The 16,276-nt window shown below is 31.4% G+C and overlaps 1 protein-coding gene and 1 long non-coding RNA gene across 2 annotated transcripts in view; one reads left to right on the forward strand and one right to left on the reverse strand.

The window, feature by feature from the left end:
- LOC106785173 (lateral signaling target protein 2 homolog) overlaps window positions 1-16,276 on the reverse strand; it is a 70,050-nt gene that overhangs the window by 41,869 nt on the left and 11,905 nt on the right. The gene's annotated exons all lie outside the window — the stretch shown is intronic.
- LOC106785175 lies at window positions 4,083-5,949 on the forward strand. The gene is made up of 3 exons (XR_001381497.1): window positions 4,083-4,928; window positions 5,239-5,351; window positions 5,588-5,949. It is a non-coding gene; the product is annotated as an uncharacterized LOC106785175 (long non-coding RNA).

Below are 16,276 nucleotides of genomic sequence, written 5' to 3' on the forward strand. Positions count from 1 at the left end.
GAAAAAAAACGAAAAGGGCAAAGGAAAAGGAAAAAGAAGAAGAAGAAGAAAAAAAAATAGGAATGGGAGGAAAAGACAAAAAGAAGAGCGGGGAGGAAAAAAAAAAAGTATCATCGAAAGACTGAATCTAAGGGATTTCCACGGCTCGGGTGAACGCGTCGAGTCACTTTTAATACGCTTATCTGTATTATTGACGGGTCGCTCGGCTTCGTAGGAGATTAAAGCGGCGCGATCTTTAAACGGATTTTCAACGTTCGAACGTGAACGAGAGACGGGAGAGGAGAGGAGAGGAGAGGAGACGAGACGAGACGAGACGAAACGAGACGAGACGAGACGAGTCGGGACGGGACGGGCCGGGATGGGGCGATGAAGGACTCACCAAAAGGTTTCCACGCCTATGAGGAGACGAGCAGGGAGAGGGAGAGGGAGAGGGAGAGGGAGAGGGTGAAGAAGAGGAACAGGGGCATGGGGTGGGGTTGGGAGGGGGATAGACACGTGTTTGACCCGAGTCGTCGACGACGTGGCCATCCACGTACGCGAAGGGCAGAATGGAATCCGACCGAATTGGAAACCGGATTTTGCCTTGGTTTTCACTTTATTCCAGGTAAGGGACCATTCACTCCTTAACTTCTGTTATAGACCTTTATTTCATTCCTACCCCTAATCATTCGTTGCTCCTTTTAACTTCGTCTAATTTTATTCGTGAATTAATTCAAGAGAATAAGAATAAGAATAAGAAGAAGAGGAGGAAGGAAAAAGAATGAGGTAAGAGTAAGTTGGTTTGGTTGATAGTAACTGTAGTAGTAGTAGTAGTAGTAATAGTAGTAGTAGTAGAGATGGTGTAGGGCAGTGGTGTCAAACACGTGGCCTCGTAAAATTCTATAATGCGAACTCACGTTTTAAAACGTTCGATACGAAATAAAATGATCTTTTATTATTTTATTGTTATTGTTGTTTTGTTCTTATTCGATAAAATACTTTTTTTCTTTTTTACAGAAAAGTATTATTTCTTTTATCTCTAATTTTTGATTAGTAACAAGCAGCAGTAGCAGCAGCAGTATATATCAGATTTGGCTTACTTATTGGAAACTATTTTAGGGAGAAGAATACATATATTTATATATATATATAAAGTTTGATATACATTGTTGGTTGAATAGATTAAAAAGTAAAGAGAATAAAGAGGGAAAGTCGTTGGATGGAAGAAGATGTATCAAACGTGGAAAATTCTTCGATAATACCAGAGTCGATTCACTCTTCTCTACGTCATTCTTGTCTCTTTTTAGTCTAGCCAGACCTAGTCGGTGTACTCTTTGTCCTGTGACCTAGATAGGAAAGCCAGCGTGAAGTAGGAGGAGGAGAAGAGCATTGAACGATCCAAAGAGAAAGATAGGGAGTAGGGGAAATAAAGGGCGGGAGGGAAGTTAAGAGGAAGAGAAAGGGAAAAAAGAAAGACTATATATATATATATGCATAGATAATACGTATTCTACGCATCGTCGGGTAAACATATGAATATGCATATATATGTTTATACAAGTTAATACTATATGATAAATATTTGTTCTACATTACTTGGCAACCAAATTTCGAATCATTAAATAAATTTATAAAATATATAGAGAAATATTTATAAAAATTTCATTTATCTCATTCAATAAAATATTACGTATAATTCAAATTGTTCACGAAATGTTCAGGTAAAGTATATATACAAATTTGATAGAAATGAGAAATATAAAAAATATGAATCGAATTATAAAATACAAATAATAATAATATTAATAAAGAAATAAATAAAACAAAATGAAAGAAGAAGAAGAAGAAGAAGAAGAGTAGGATGATGGTCGCGACACTAATTGATTCCCGGTACCGTTAAACGCCGACGCCATCCATCCGATGCTACGAGGTTCGCATAACCTGGGTTGTTGAATGAAAGAAGAAGAAGAAGAAGAAGAAGAAGAAGAAGAAAATGAAGGAGAATGTGGATAACGAAGCAAGAGAAACGAGATGATGGTTAGTACTGTTGCACGCGTAGCTGATTTCGAGGCTAACCTTTTCAGCCCAGGAACATTTCTCCCGAAGAAATGACGAAGACCTAACGGGCCAAGGACGAGTCTTCTTCTTCTTTATTTTTTTTCTTTTTCTTTTCTTTTCTCTTTTATTCGTCTTCATCTTCATCATCATCATCATCATCATCGTCGTCGTAGTCGTAGTCGTCGTCATCATTCTCGTTATTACTCTTAATCTCGTATATGACGTGATCTCTGCTATAATTTCGAATTATTTTCTGTCCTTTCTTTTTTTTTTTTTTTATACAGGTTTCATCTACAAGCTTAACAGTTTATTAAGTTTGATGTGACATAAAAAGAAAAAAGGACAGCTAACAGGAAAATAATTGCAAGTATTATTCTTGTATGTTTAACACCTATTTCTTACAATATAATTTTATCTTACAATTAAACACGATTCGTGCGTAATATCTATAACGAAATATCTGTAAAATATGATTCCGTTTTGAGATTTAATGATCAGCAAAATTTTGATTACGACCGGAAATATAATGGTAATTTTAAAAAGTGTCGATTATCGTTTCCTGTTTTTGTTCGTTCAAATGTGTGCGCGTACGGTATTTTATAATATTATACTTTTTAATTCGTATTTTCTTTTTTGTTCCTTCTTTTTTTGTCAGAGATTATTATATACATTTAAATTATATACATAGAGCATATTCTGTTATAGTGGTAGTGTTATACAGACGTATAGCAAATACGGGTTTATTTGTAGATTGAAAATGCAAACCATATTTTCGATAGAACATTCTATATAGAAATATCAAATTGTTCAATAGAAAAAAATGAAATGATAAATACTTATTTATCGAAAATTCGAAGTTTAATAATAAGTGTTAGTGGAAAAGAGAGAAGAAGAAAAAAAAGAGAGAGATAATAATAGATGCAAAAGTAGAATGCGTCGTTTGCACGATTAAAGAGGCCAGAAACATGGCATCGTCATAGTCATCGTAGTCGAGGAAGGAAAGGAAGTTAGACGAACGTCGTCGTCTTCTTCGTTGTCGTCGTTGTCGTTGTCGTCATGGTTGTCCTCCATTGTCCTGGGTTCTGCATGGTTCTCCTCGTTAAAAGCGTCCTTAACGATCGCTCTTCAACGACGAGTCCTTGCTGTCGTCGAAATCGTCGTATCGTCGATCTTAACGAGACTCCTAGTTTATCTTCCCCAAGCCACCACCACCACCACCACCATCACCACCACCACCATCACGTTCATCTTCTCTAACTCGTGAGAGCCCGAACGCGAATCGTTTCATCTCTAGTATTGAACTTTTTTTTTCCGAGTATAATTCATCGTCAATCAGATAACTACGGTCGGAAAATATAATACAAACTTTTTTATTTTTTTTTATTCCTATAAACACAAGCGTCAGTTAGGTACTTTTTTGTTTTCCCTTTTACGAATTTCTAACGATATTTATATCTATATATATATATATAAACAATAAATTTTTTGTTCGTAAGAACAAATCATAACGGACAATCGGATAGGTAATTTTATCTACGTTAGAATATCGTGTGTGTGTGTGTGTACGTAATTTATATATAAAATATATTATTATTAAATAAAAAGAGTAAATTTTTTGTTCGTAAGAACAATTCATAATAGATAATAGGATACATAAATTCGTATCACAATTATTTATGATATATTAAATACGAAATATTAATATATATAAATACAAATAAGAAACAAGTGTTAATTCGTACTTTACTTTTTACTACGAACCAAACTTGTCGTCTGTCAAACTTATTTGCGAGATATCGTTCGTTCGTCAAATTCTAATTTGTTTCCTCGTCTTTCTGAACGCTACTAATAAAACCAAATTACTCTTAAATTCAATCTTAAAGACTTGACTGTATTTTTCCCAATCAAAAGAAAAAAAAATATACAAAAACGAGAAACATTATAAGGACAAACAAAATAACTCAACGAAATTTTCTAAAATAGGAATAAGAAAAAAGAAGAAAAATACTAATTAATAATAAAAAGAAGCAGAAGAAGAAGAAGGATTGAAGAGGGAGATGGGGGTGGGGAAAAAAAAAGCAAAATAAAATAAAATAAATCGTAGGGGAACACAGAACGGTGCCTTGCATATGTGGGTGGGCATTCTTCGTGCCGAGGAGGGCAGGGGCAAAAGCAGGGCCAGGCAGAGTGGAGAGAAGAGGAGGGTAAGTTGAGAAAGAAAGAAGAAGAAGGAAAGGAAAGGAGAGGAGAGGAGTGGTGGTACTACCAGATTGCAAGAAGCCGAGGCTGGCCAAGGCCAGAACGTCGCGGAGCAGAGTCGGATTATTTTTAGCGCTTCCTACTATTGTGCAAAGTACAAGAGTAGTCTGTCAAGCGTCTAGGCGTTCTTTGCTTTTAACGGGGGAGTCCACCGTTAGATATTTAACATCCTTTCACCTTCTATTCCTCTTCCCCCTTACCTCGTCTACTTATTAACCGTGATTCCTCCTCCCACAGCTTGTTTCTTTTCCTTGTACCAATCGTCGAGTTCCTATTCCGATTAAAATCGATGATGACTGTTGCGTTATAATAATATACAGAACCTCAGACACGCACATACGTATTACGAATGTATATATATATATATATATGTGTATATAGTATAATACGTGTATCGTATCATCATCGTACCACGCAACGACGATCATCGTACCAAGAGACCTTCTTGCATTAGCTTGAAATCGCGAAAGTGCAGACGTACTTAAAAGAATCACGGTTATGCAATTCTCTCGGATCGATGTGACACGCATAGAAAACGTACGAATTGATGGAATGAGGAAATAATGAAGAATCGAGAACGTTGAGTTAAAATAACTGTTGGAGAAAACTTCATGAAGGATTTTTTATTCTACGTACGCGTTTGTTTCTTTGTTTGTTTCTTTTTTTTTTTTCTATCCATCCTATATAGATCTAGTCTGTCTATCCTCGATGAGCATTAATATTTAATATGTATATGTGATATTTCTAACGCGATTTACGTAATACTAGTATTGCAATTAAAATCTAATTCGTAGACATACGTGGAGAAATCAAAGAATAATAATATGAGAACGAATGATTAGAATCTTTTTTTTTTGTTTTTCTTGTCTATCAAATGTATAATAATATTCATAATTGTTATATTACGTGAGACGAATTATTTAAACGTTATTCTTTGCGAAGGATTGAGCACCTCTGTACCAGAATGAAAAATCATGGAAAGAAGAAGAAGAAGAAGAAGAAAAAAAAGAGAAGGAGGAGAGACTCGTTTCACGAGTAAAACGAGTACGAAGAAGGTATATACTCACAATCAGTATATATATATATATATATATATATGTAATATACATATATATTACATATACACATATTATACAAATTGTATATATGTATACAGTTATATATATAGTTATATGTATGTATATGTATATATACATATACATACATATAAACATATCATACGTATTATATATATATATATATAATATACTATATACATATATACGTGAATGGAAAAAGAAAAAGTATCTAGGCCTTTTTCTAGAATACTCGAGAGAGATTCTAGGACGGTGTGGTAGAAACAGCACGTCGAATACAACGATGCACATGGCCTTAGCCTAGTTGCAGAAAAGGCCGTTCGCTGGACACGATGACGGCTGACAATAACAACACTAACACACAACCACCATTACTACCATTAGCATTACCACCATTACTACTACTACTACTACTACTAACACCAATCCGACTACTATCTCTACGACAAGAAAGTTTAAGTAAATCAACTAATCAGTACCACGGTGTTGTCTCGCGTACGAGTTCGTGCTCCCTTGGATTTATTTTTACTGGAATAAAACCGACTGTGTTTATACGACATCGAAATACACGTAGTTTCTAAGAAGATGTTACCAAGTATGATATGTTTAAAAAACCCCTTTCTAAACAAATTATTTTTCTAAAATAATTTTCAAATTTCGTTCTATTACTTTTTTTGTTTCTTTTGTTTTTTGGATTTATTCTATCACGAGTAATTTGTTTTAAAGAAAATCTTATTAAGATACTCTTACACAACGAAACAACCCTCTTATTTATTTTTTTATTTTATTTCGAACATATCTATATTTAACATAAGCAAATTATTTTTCTAAAATAATTTTCCAATTTCGTTATTTTAATTTTTCTTTTCTTTTTATTTGTTTTGTTTTATTCTATCACGAGTAGGAAGGAAATTAGGTTGACTACCGAAATAAGTTTTTAATAGTTGGTTTCGTTAACGATGACGTTTTGTTTAACATGACAACGCGATCTCCGATCAAATCCCGTATTATTCAAAAACGATCGTACTAACGATATCGACGACGATGTAAATGAAGTCCAAGTCTTCTTTACGTAACTCAAAACGCGTCAAAACGAGAGGCGCCGTTATGCCGCGACCAATGCTGGAGACATCTTTTTTTTTTTTCTTTCTTTTTTTTTTTCATACGTTCAATGAAAAAGAAAAAAAAGAACGAAAGGAAAAATTTTCCTATCCGAAGAAAAAACCACAGAGTTTATTTATTTGTTTTCTTTTTCACCCCCGCACATCAAAACGAAAATACGAATACAATTTATTCGTAAGTATATATAAAAATTTCGTTAATTATTTCGTGATATTATTCACAATAATAACATACGAATAAGATTTGGTTTGTTTTTTTTTTTTAATTTTTCTTTTTTCGGTCTCGATCGATTCTACCCCAACGGGAAAAAAATAAGAAATAAAAAAAAGAAAAAGAAAGTAAATAATATTGAACGCGTAAAAATTATACGAGTAACTTACGTAAGTATATATAAATGTTTCTTCTATTCTTAAGAAACTCGATAAAGATATGCATCTATTTTTTTCCTTTTGTCATGCACAATGCATTCGTCGTTAAAAACATCCGATCGTTTTAATCCTAACAAACTTGTTATGTTTTTTCTCTACTTTTTTTTTTTCTTCTTCTTCTACTTATTCTTCTTCCTCCTTTTATTTTTTATCCTTCTTTCGTTTACTTATTTATAATAAACTTTGAACGTTTGTTCGTACTTCGTTTCGTAGAAGAAGAAGAAGAAAAAAAAAAGAAATCAATTATTAATGCAGTTCGAGTACAAACTAATATACGTCGAGTATAATTAGCAATTCATATGAGAATAAACATATAAACAAAGTAATACACATATATAATTATTAAAATAAAGAGAATATATTATTTTTACGTAACATCATATTATAATTGTTCAATTTCTCTGTTAATTTAATTCTTCGAGAAACGTCGGTATTAAAAGTATCCAATCTTTTTAATGCACAAATAATGTGCACTACGATGATACAGTTCGATTCTCACAATATATAACAACAACAACAACAACAACAAATACTTTATTCAATTATTATTAATATTATTATCCTTTTTTTATATATATTTCATATTATAATATTATTCCTTTATCAATCAAAATAAACATCAATCAATTTTGTACGATTTATAAAAGAAATCAAATTTATCAAAGGATACAAAGATACGATATTATTAATTAACAAACATATTATAAATAGATAAAATATTTCTTAAAGGAAGGTTACATAAAATTCATAAAAATTTTGTCGATAAAATGCACGATGACTCGTTGAATTTTCGCAATGATTTCCGTGAACGTCTTCGTTTCTATTACATTTATGGAACTTAAAGACACTCTTTTTAACGTGGAAGGAAGGCCGAACGAAAAAAAAAAGATAAGAAAAAATCCAGAAAAAAGATAAAGAATGAAAGAATGAAAAAAAGAGATCAAGAAGAAAAAGAAGAAGAAGAAGAAGGATGAAATCCGGACTTGTACGTACAACGTTGAACGCGTGCGTGACGTTACGTTATCGGTGATGTGCTAAAATCTCTCGTTGGAGGCTGCTGTAAGCTTCTGTCTCGTCGTTAAAAAGTACGTCCTTGACCAGTCGACAGGACGTACAGTTATGTACCAAGTAGTTTTACGTATGCCACGTCTCGCAGCTGTCTCCGTACATTCTCTATATATTATATATTATGCCACTGATATACATGCTACACCCTTTCATTTTATACGCCTGAAAGATGCTCAACATTTTTTACACTCACAGTTATTTTCTCTTTTTTTATTATTTTTCTTTTTCTTTTTCTTTTTTTTTTACATTAATACGAATCACGATACTCAATCGAATAATAAGTTTATCTCACGATATTAATGATATTATAATATTTATTTGTTCGTATATTTTCTGTATATATTTTATTATGATCCCTGATAATACGTACACCCAGTATACGCCTGAAAGATGCTCAAAATTGTCCCCATTTATTATTTTCCCTTCTCATGTTCAGTCACGAATTTTGTTGTTTCCATTGGTACAATAATCGCGATACTCAATCCGTTAATAAGTTTATCGATATAAATGATAAATGATTAACTTGTATACGACACTTATATGTTCATGTTAAAACGAATACTAATTAGCAACGATAATAAGTACTTTTCATGACGTACATTGTCTCTTTTTATATTGTGTATTTTTCTTATTCTTTTTTTTGTTAAATTTTTTTTTTCCTTCGACAGGAAAAAACAGTCTGTCTCTAAGACTATTATATGTTTTTATTTTGTAATAAAAAAAAAGTTGCAAGAAAAGAGATATAATGTTTTATTTTTTTTTTCTCTTTTTTTGTTTTATTACATATTATATTTTAATATGCGGGTTTAAGTAATTGGTAACGTTATCGTTTTCAGTTTGAGAAGAAAATAATTCATTTTATTCGGATTCGTTGCTTCGTGTGAATTAGAATGGAAAATAAAAATAGTGAGATATTTTCAAAGAATAATTCTTTCACTTTCGTTCTAACGTAACAGGTTAATTTATTTATTTTGAGATACCAAAGAAACTAATGCAGATGGGACCACCATTCTTTGTAACCAAACGCGTTGAAGGGTAGTGGCAAGGGTCAGTGTCAGGTATCGATGACCTGAGTATAGAAATTCGTATTATCATGTAAAAAATAATCAATTGATTCATATATTTATTGCGAAATAATGTGACTGATTATGAGAAGGAGAGAAAGAAATTTGAAATAAAATAAAGAAAATTAAATAATTTACTGCTTTCATTGATAATATTCTCAACAGTATTTATAATACTGTTTATTCAGTTTCCATTTTTTCTTCTATTTCTAAAACAGGATACTAATGGCTTATGGTAATTAAAATATAAATACAAAAACCTTACACACATTGGTTTCTATTCTATCAAGATATCTTTGGAATAGTTCATCGATTATTGTGCTTGATCCTGTTGTCGTTTTAACAAAATTATTAGACACTTTTAGGTTGAATGTGTTTCCCAAAAAAGAAAACAAAAAATGCAGTTTAGAAACTGTGACCATTTGGATGAACAATTTGAAATCGCCATTATTCAACATAATTCACATTAAATCATGAATGAACTCTCTCAATAACATTTACAATGAATATATATTAAAACAATTAAAATGACTTGTGAATTACACATTTCTTCATATCGTTATACTAACAAACACATATACACACATGCATTAATGCGTACGAAAAAAAAAGAAAAATATCACTACGAGATAAAATAATATTAAATATTATTAATCAATATTAATTATATTTCCATTTTTCCATATTATATAAAATCATTTTATTCGAATTACAATAAAAACAATTCGAAACAAAATATATAAGAAAATTGAAGTATATAATGACTAAGAAAATTGATTTTTAAATCATTTCGATTACGTTAGTAACACACCGAGTATTGCATTTTTGAGTGGGCGTTATAGAATGAATCAAAACGTAAGCATACATTCAGGAAAAGAACACGTCCGTTATTTATACGAAATCGTTTAGAATGAAATGTCTGACGACGATGACGACGACAACGACGACGACGACGACGACGACGACGAACCTAAAAGGGGGCAAGCAAACGAGTGGGGTAAGGGGGGAAGGGGGTAACGGGCGAACGACGACGTAATGCACAAGGCAATTGGCCTTGCGAGGTGAACGTACTCGTGAACGATTCGACAAGTATGACGAAGTGAAGAGAACAAGAAAAAGAAGACATACATATCCGTAGGAACATTGTGGATTAACAAACCTAAACGAAATTCGAATCATCCTGAATTTTGACAATCGTCAACGCAAATTTATCCTTCCATTTCTCGATTAACGATATATTATAATTTATATTTAAATTCATCTAATTTATTTTTCTTTTTAATTTCGATACTTCACATCTCGTTATACAATTCTTTTTTCTTAATCATTTATTTTATTTTATACACAGTATATATATATATATATATATATATATATATATATACGGATATGTATTAAATATAATTTTGATTAACGTAGACGGTTTTTAATTAATTAACATTTAACGTCATATATTTGAGGAAGATAACAAAAAATGTGCAATTTTATTTTATATATTCGCATAGTAAATATAAAAATAGATAGTTTTATATTATAATTAAATGAAATTTTTCATTTACGTATTATTTAACATAAGTAGTAATAAATTTTAGTCATACGATCCTTCTAACATATTTAAAAGGTTTTCATTAGCGTGTTAACATAATTAATATAATATACGATAACGAGATGAAATTTTATTTATTCACACGTTATGTTACATTTAACGTAAGTTAACAAGGTTTAGCCCTATCAAATGGAATTGTCATTAATACATATTATATCCTAACGTATGTACAAGATTAACATTAACATAATATTTATAAACGATAACGAGAAATGAAATTTCCTTAACGTTAACGTCATAAGTAATAAACTTATTAACATTATAATTAAAAACCATGAAACTATAATAGATTACACGACGATAATTCTTAGGAAATAGAGAATCCTCGTAAGATGAAATAAGAAGAATAAGAAGAAGAAGAAGAAATAAAAAAAAGGAAAAAAAGGGGGGAAAGAAAGAGATCATTGTTTCTCCCCTCCCCATTGCAGAAAGAGAGAGAGAGAGAGAGAGAGACAAGGAAGAGGTCATACACCTAATTATCCCACGGCCCGGGCACGGGCACAGGCACGAGCACGAAATACAAGGAATACAAAATGAAAAAGGGAACAAAATAAAATGAGAAAAAAAAGAGAGAGAGAGAGAGAGAGGTGGTGAGTAGTAAGTGAGGGATGGGGCAGGGGGTGGCCACACAACAACAACAACAACAATAACAACACGATGAAGGCTCGAATCGGAAAAGGGAACGAACATAACAAAAAAACAAACAGAAAATAAGAGAGAGAGAGAGAGAGAGAGAGAAAAAGAAAATGGTTGGCTCGTTCCATCGCGAAGCACGCGCGACGAGCAGCGAAGCTTATCGTAAATTATTTCAATGCACCTAACTCGCCTAACGTGCAGGGAGTATTATTTACGACGAGAGGGTCTCTCTCTCTCTCTCTCTCTCTCACTCTCTCTTATTCTCTCGTAGTTATTCTCTTGCTCTTTCTCGCGTACTGGGTGCAGCCTAGGCCGTGTGTCTCGGATAGGGTAGGATACGATTACATCACGACGCAAACAGCCGGTAATAGTGGCTCAAGGCTACTATGCACATATGCACATGCATGGCCGCAACGCCGGCTGGCCCACACGACCGCCTCCTACTTATTTTCTGTTTTTTTTTTCTTCTTTTCTTTTCTACTCTCTCTCTCTCTCTCTCTCTTTCTTTAACTCCTTTCCTATCTTCTCTAAAGTTTTCCCGAGAAAATTCTTACCACTCTACTCGATTACATACGTTTAAGATACATTCATCTCATTTTACATCATTTTATATTAATATTGATTTTGAATTTTTTCTTTTTTTTTTTGGTTTTCTTTTTTTATATCCTATTTAAAATACATGTATGTAATTCCTAGTCATTGGTGATGGGAAAACATTGGGGTAAGGGGGAAAATACATTCATTTACATGAATTACATAAGTTAGGAACAAAAAAGAAAAAAAGTTGATTATTGCAACCAAACTGTAATTTTCTTTACAACGTTTTTAATGATTATCAACGTTTAAATGTTAATTCATTTGATTCTATTCATAGTTTTTCTCTTCCTGTTTTACGTGAGCATATACATATACATATATAAATACATAAATATGTATATAATTATATAAAAACATTATCTTATATTATTATTGTTTTTTTTATTGATTTTTTTCTTTTACATCTAATTGATGTCAAAGTCTAATTCGAAATCACACACATTTACGTTTATTTATAATTATGATTAATATTGTTAACGTATTAACGTGCAAGTGAAACGATTTTTCTTTTTGTTTTTTTTTTTTTTTTTTTTTTTTTTTTTTTTCTTCAAATAAAAATTATATAATTAAAAAAAATTCTAACAAAATTATTCATATATTATTAAACAAAATTGTTAGCCCAAATTATCGATACACGTATTTATATCCTCGTTAAAAAAAATGCTTCTTTTGACTTAACGAGTATTACGTTAGATAGAAAAGCAGTAAGAAAAATGGAATCTCAAGCTTTGTAATTAAAACTTGAATTTTCTATCCGAAGATTTCTTTCTCGACGACGTAGAAATTATAATTAAAAAAAAAAAAAATAAAAAAAAGAACAAACAAGTGTCGTAATTCTAATTTAAAAATTTGATCTATCTCGCGTTGTTTTAAAACGCATAGGGGTAAAAAGAAAAATAATAAAAAAAAAAAAAAGAAACTATAAAAAATACGCGTATTATAAACGTATAGTAAAATTACGAGAAACGGTGTAACGAATTAAATCGTCTGTTAATGTATTTATTTTAAGAACATCGAACGACGCAGGGACTTATCTTTAATGACTTCGCAGGGTCAAAAGTGCAACGCGTCCTTGATTTATATAAAACCCTTGCTACAACGTATGAAATCTGTTTGGAAATGGCAGACAAACAGATTGAAAAACAGAAAGAAACATCGTAGAAAAATCTAACTTGACCTTAATATTATATCGCACGATGTATTATAATTACTTCGATCATTATTTTATTTATCGATCGATAACGAAAAATACAAATTCAAAGATGTGCACAGGCATGTTTAATAAGTAATTTTATTTATTTTATACGATCTTAGTTGAAATCATCATCGTCATCATCATCATCATAATCGTTATCATAATCGTCATCATGATCGAAGGAACACGTGGAAAGAAAAATAATGTGTGGGCTTGTGCCAACGTCCTCAACTTTTTTCTTTCCTCTACCTCTCTCTCTCACTCTTATATCCTGTTTATAATAAATCATGTTAAAATACGATACAAAACACGTGTTACTTGTCAGTGTTTTTTACACGGAAGTGTATCGTCATTTTCTTTCTCTCTCTCTCTCTCTCTCTCTCTCTTTCTCTCTCTGTTATATTTTATATTTCTTTGAGTTGTATTTTACCGAAATTATACCCCCCCCCCCACCGACCACCCACGATCGTAACAGTTATACAACTACGAATATGCAATGACATTTTTATTACGATTGACAAATGATATTATTAAATAAAAGTTTACTTTCGAAAATAATTTCTTACGCGCGCGTAATATCGGACGAATATTTTTCATCTCCTTGATACAAAGAAAAATAAAAACATAAAAAAAAAAAAACGTTCGTGGAAATATCAAAAGTATTTCTGAGAGAATTCGATTAAGAATTTACAAACTCGACGACGATGATGATGACGATGATGATGATGATGATGTCGTTCTTCGTATACGATATATTTTTTTATTTTTCTTTCTTTTTTTTTTGTTTTTTTTTTTTTTTTTTTTATTATCACGTTAAAAAAAACTCTCTTTTAATCGAGACCGTTGTGACGGAGTTTGTAATAACGAGGACACAGGTGCCGTGAACGTAATGTCGCGTGTAATCGTAGAAAAGCAAAAAAGAACAAGAACAAGAACAATAAAAAGAGAAAGAAAAAGAAAGAAATAAAGAAAGGAAAAAGAAGGATAATGCGTGACGAGACGATACGCATAATCCAAACTAGTTCTCATCGATCATTCGGCACGTGTATTTCTCACTTGTGTCGAGAGATAGGAGTCTGGTTAAAAGAGAAAGAGAGAAAGAAAGGAAAAGAAAGAAAAAGAAAGAAAAAGAAAGAGAGAGAGAGAGAGAGAGAGAAACCAGTCGGAAGAATGTTGCGGAACAACTCGCACGATTCGTGTTGCCTAAGCCAGATTTATTTACGTCGTAGGGGCTACATACATAAGAAGATAGATAGAGATAGATAGATAGATAGATAGATAGATAAATAGATAGAAAGGGAAGGGGAAAGATACGTGTAATCTAACGTACGATCATCGGTTCGATCGTAAAAGGAAAGGAAGTCTCGCCAATATCGATATATCACGATCAACGCGTTACCTTGAAACGAGATTCTGATTTTATTTAAAAAAAAAAAAAAAAAAAACAAAGAAATAAAGATAAAAAGGAAAAGTACGGAGAATGCCTGTAGTGAGAAAATGAGAGAGTGAAATAATTCAAGAGGAGAATGAAGGGAAAGGTAGAAAAGTTTATTAATATCTATAGCAATATCGTTGAATAATAAACGTCAAATTTTAGATAATGATATACATAATATATTCGTCATTTTCCTATAATAATAACAATTAATCCCCAATAAAACATTAAAAGAATAATAAAAGAAATGACAGATATATTATAATTAATATACGGTTAGAACGTATAAAAAAAAACAAACAGAAAATAATGTTAAATATAATAAGTATCTCGCGAGTATTTGTATTTTGTATCGAGTTGTTATTTATAATACATACATACATACATACATACATACATACATACATACATTGATGCATACGTTTCTAAATCGTAAAACGAAATTGAAGTAAAAACAAATGGACCGTGGTAAGTTATTAAGTAAGTATACTTATATACACACACAAACATATATATATATATATATATATATATATATATATATATGTATTTTGATTTGACTCGTTGATGTTATTAATAGTCGACTTCGATGTCGATCGAATCGATTAGATTGGAAGAAAGCGTTTGATTTGATTTTTCATCGACGAATTAAACGAGATGACGAACGCAAGCCAGTTTTCGAGGACGCGCATCCATCCGATCGTATTTAACGATAGCCGTGTTATTACTCTCTATCGTCGTATTATTATTATTATTATTATTATTATTAATCGCTGATAAAAGGAAGGTAATCTCCGGCGTAAACGTAAATGCTCTCTTCTCCTGCCGTTGCTGTTGCATTGATGTTGCATTGCTGTTGCATTTCTGTTGCTATTGCTGACGACGACGACGACGACAACATTATCGATGTTGCAATGTTGTAATTCGCAAGCGAGCCAGAATTAAAGATTTTTAATGTCTACTAAACGTCTCGACAGTAACTCGATATATGTATGCATGTATGATATGTATATATGTATATATGTAACCATTATAAATACCTATGAACGTTACAAATTATCTTTTCATATTATACATTACAATCTATTTGTAGATGTGACTGATACTTATAACGGTTGATTTAATAAATTTTTTTGATTTATCTTCTAACGCAAATGATTATTATAAATTCGAATATATGTATAATTGTGTACACACGTAACGAATTAATTATAATATACAAAAGGTAGAAATATACATGAATATTCGTATACGTTTTCAATATTAATTTGAATTAATTCATATTTCTTTCGTATAATTTGTAAAGCTTTCATATTCTTATATACGTAAATATGTTATTTTAAGATTATTTCAACTTTCGAATCAATATCAATTTCATTAAGTTATAATAATATTTGATTATTAATTAAACATAGATATCGTTTAGAAATAAATACAAAACAATGATAATCATATATATATATGAAAATAAACTATATCACGGATTATTGAAAACATACAATTGTGTGTTCAATACATTACCCGACCGATAACTCGGGTAATGTACAAAACAACACAGGTCACTTCTCAAGGCCCTTATTCAAAAAAAAAAAAAAACACGAAAAGGAACAGTTTTAAGTTGACGAAAGGTACGTAGGAGTTTTTCGAATTTCATTTAGTGTTCGAAAGAAATGGAAAGAGATAGAAACGGAGACAGAGATAGAGAAAGAAAAGAAGATAAAAAGACAGAGACAGAGAGAGAGAGAGAGAGAGA

The sequence above is a fragment of the Polistes canadensis genome, unplaced genomic scaffold (genome assembly GCF_001313835.1).
Source record: "Polistes canadensis isolate GaletaPanama2010 unplaced genomic scaffold, ASM131383v1 scaffold_46, whole genome shotgun sequence".
NCBI classification, from domain to species: Eukaryota; Metazoa; Arthropoda; class Insecta; order Hymenoptera; family Vespidae; genus Polistes; species Polistes canadensis.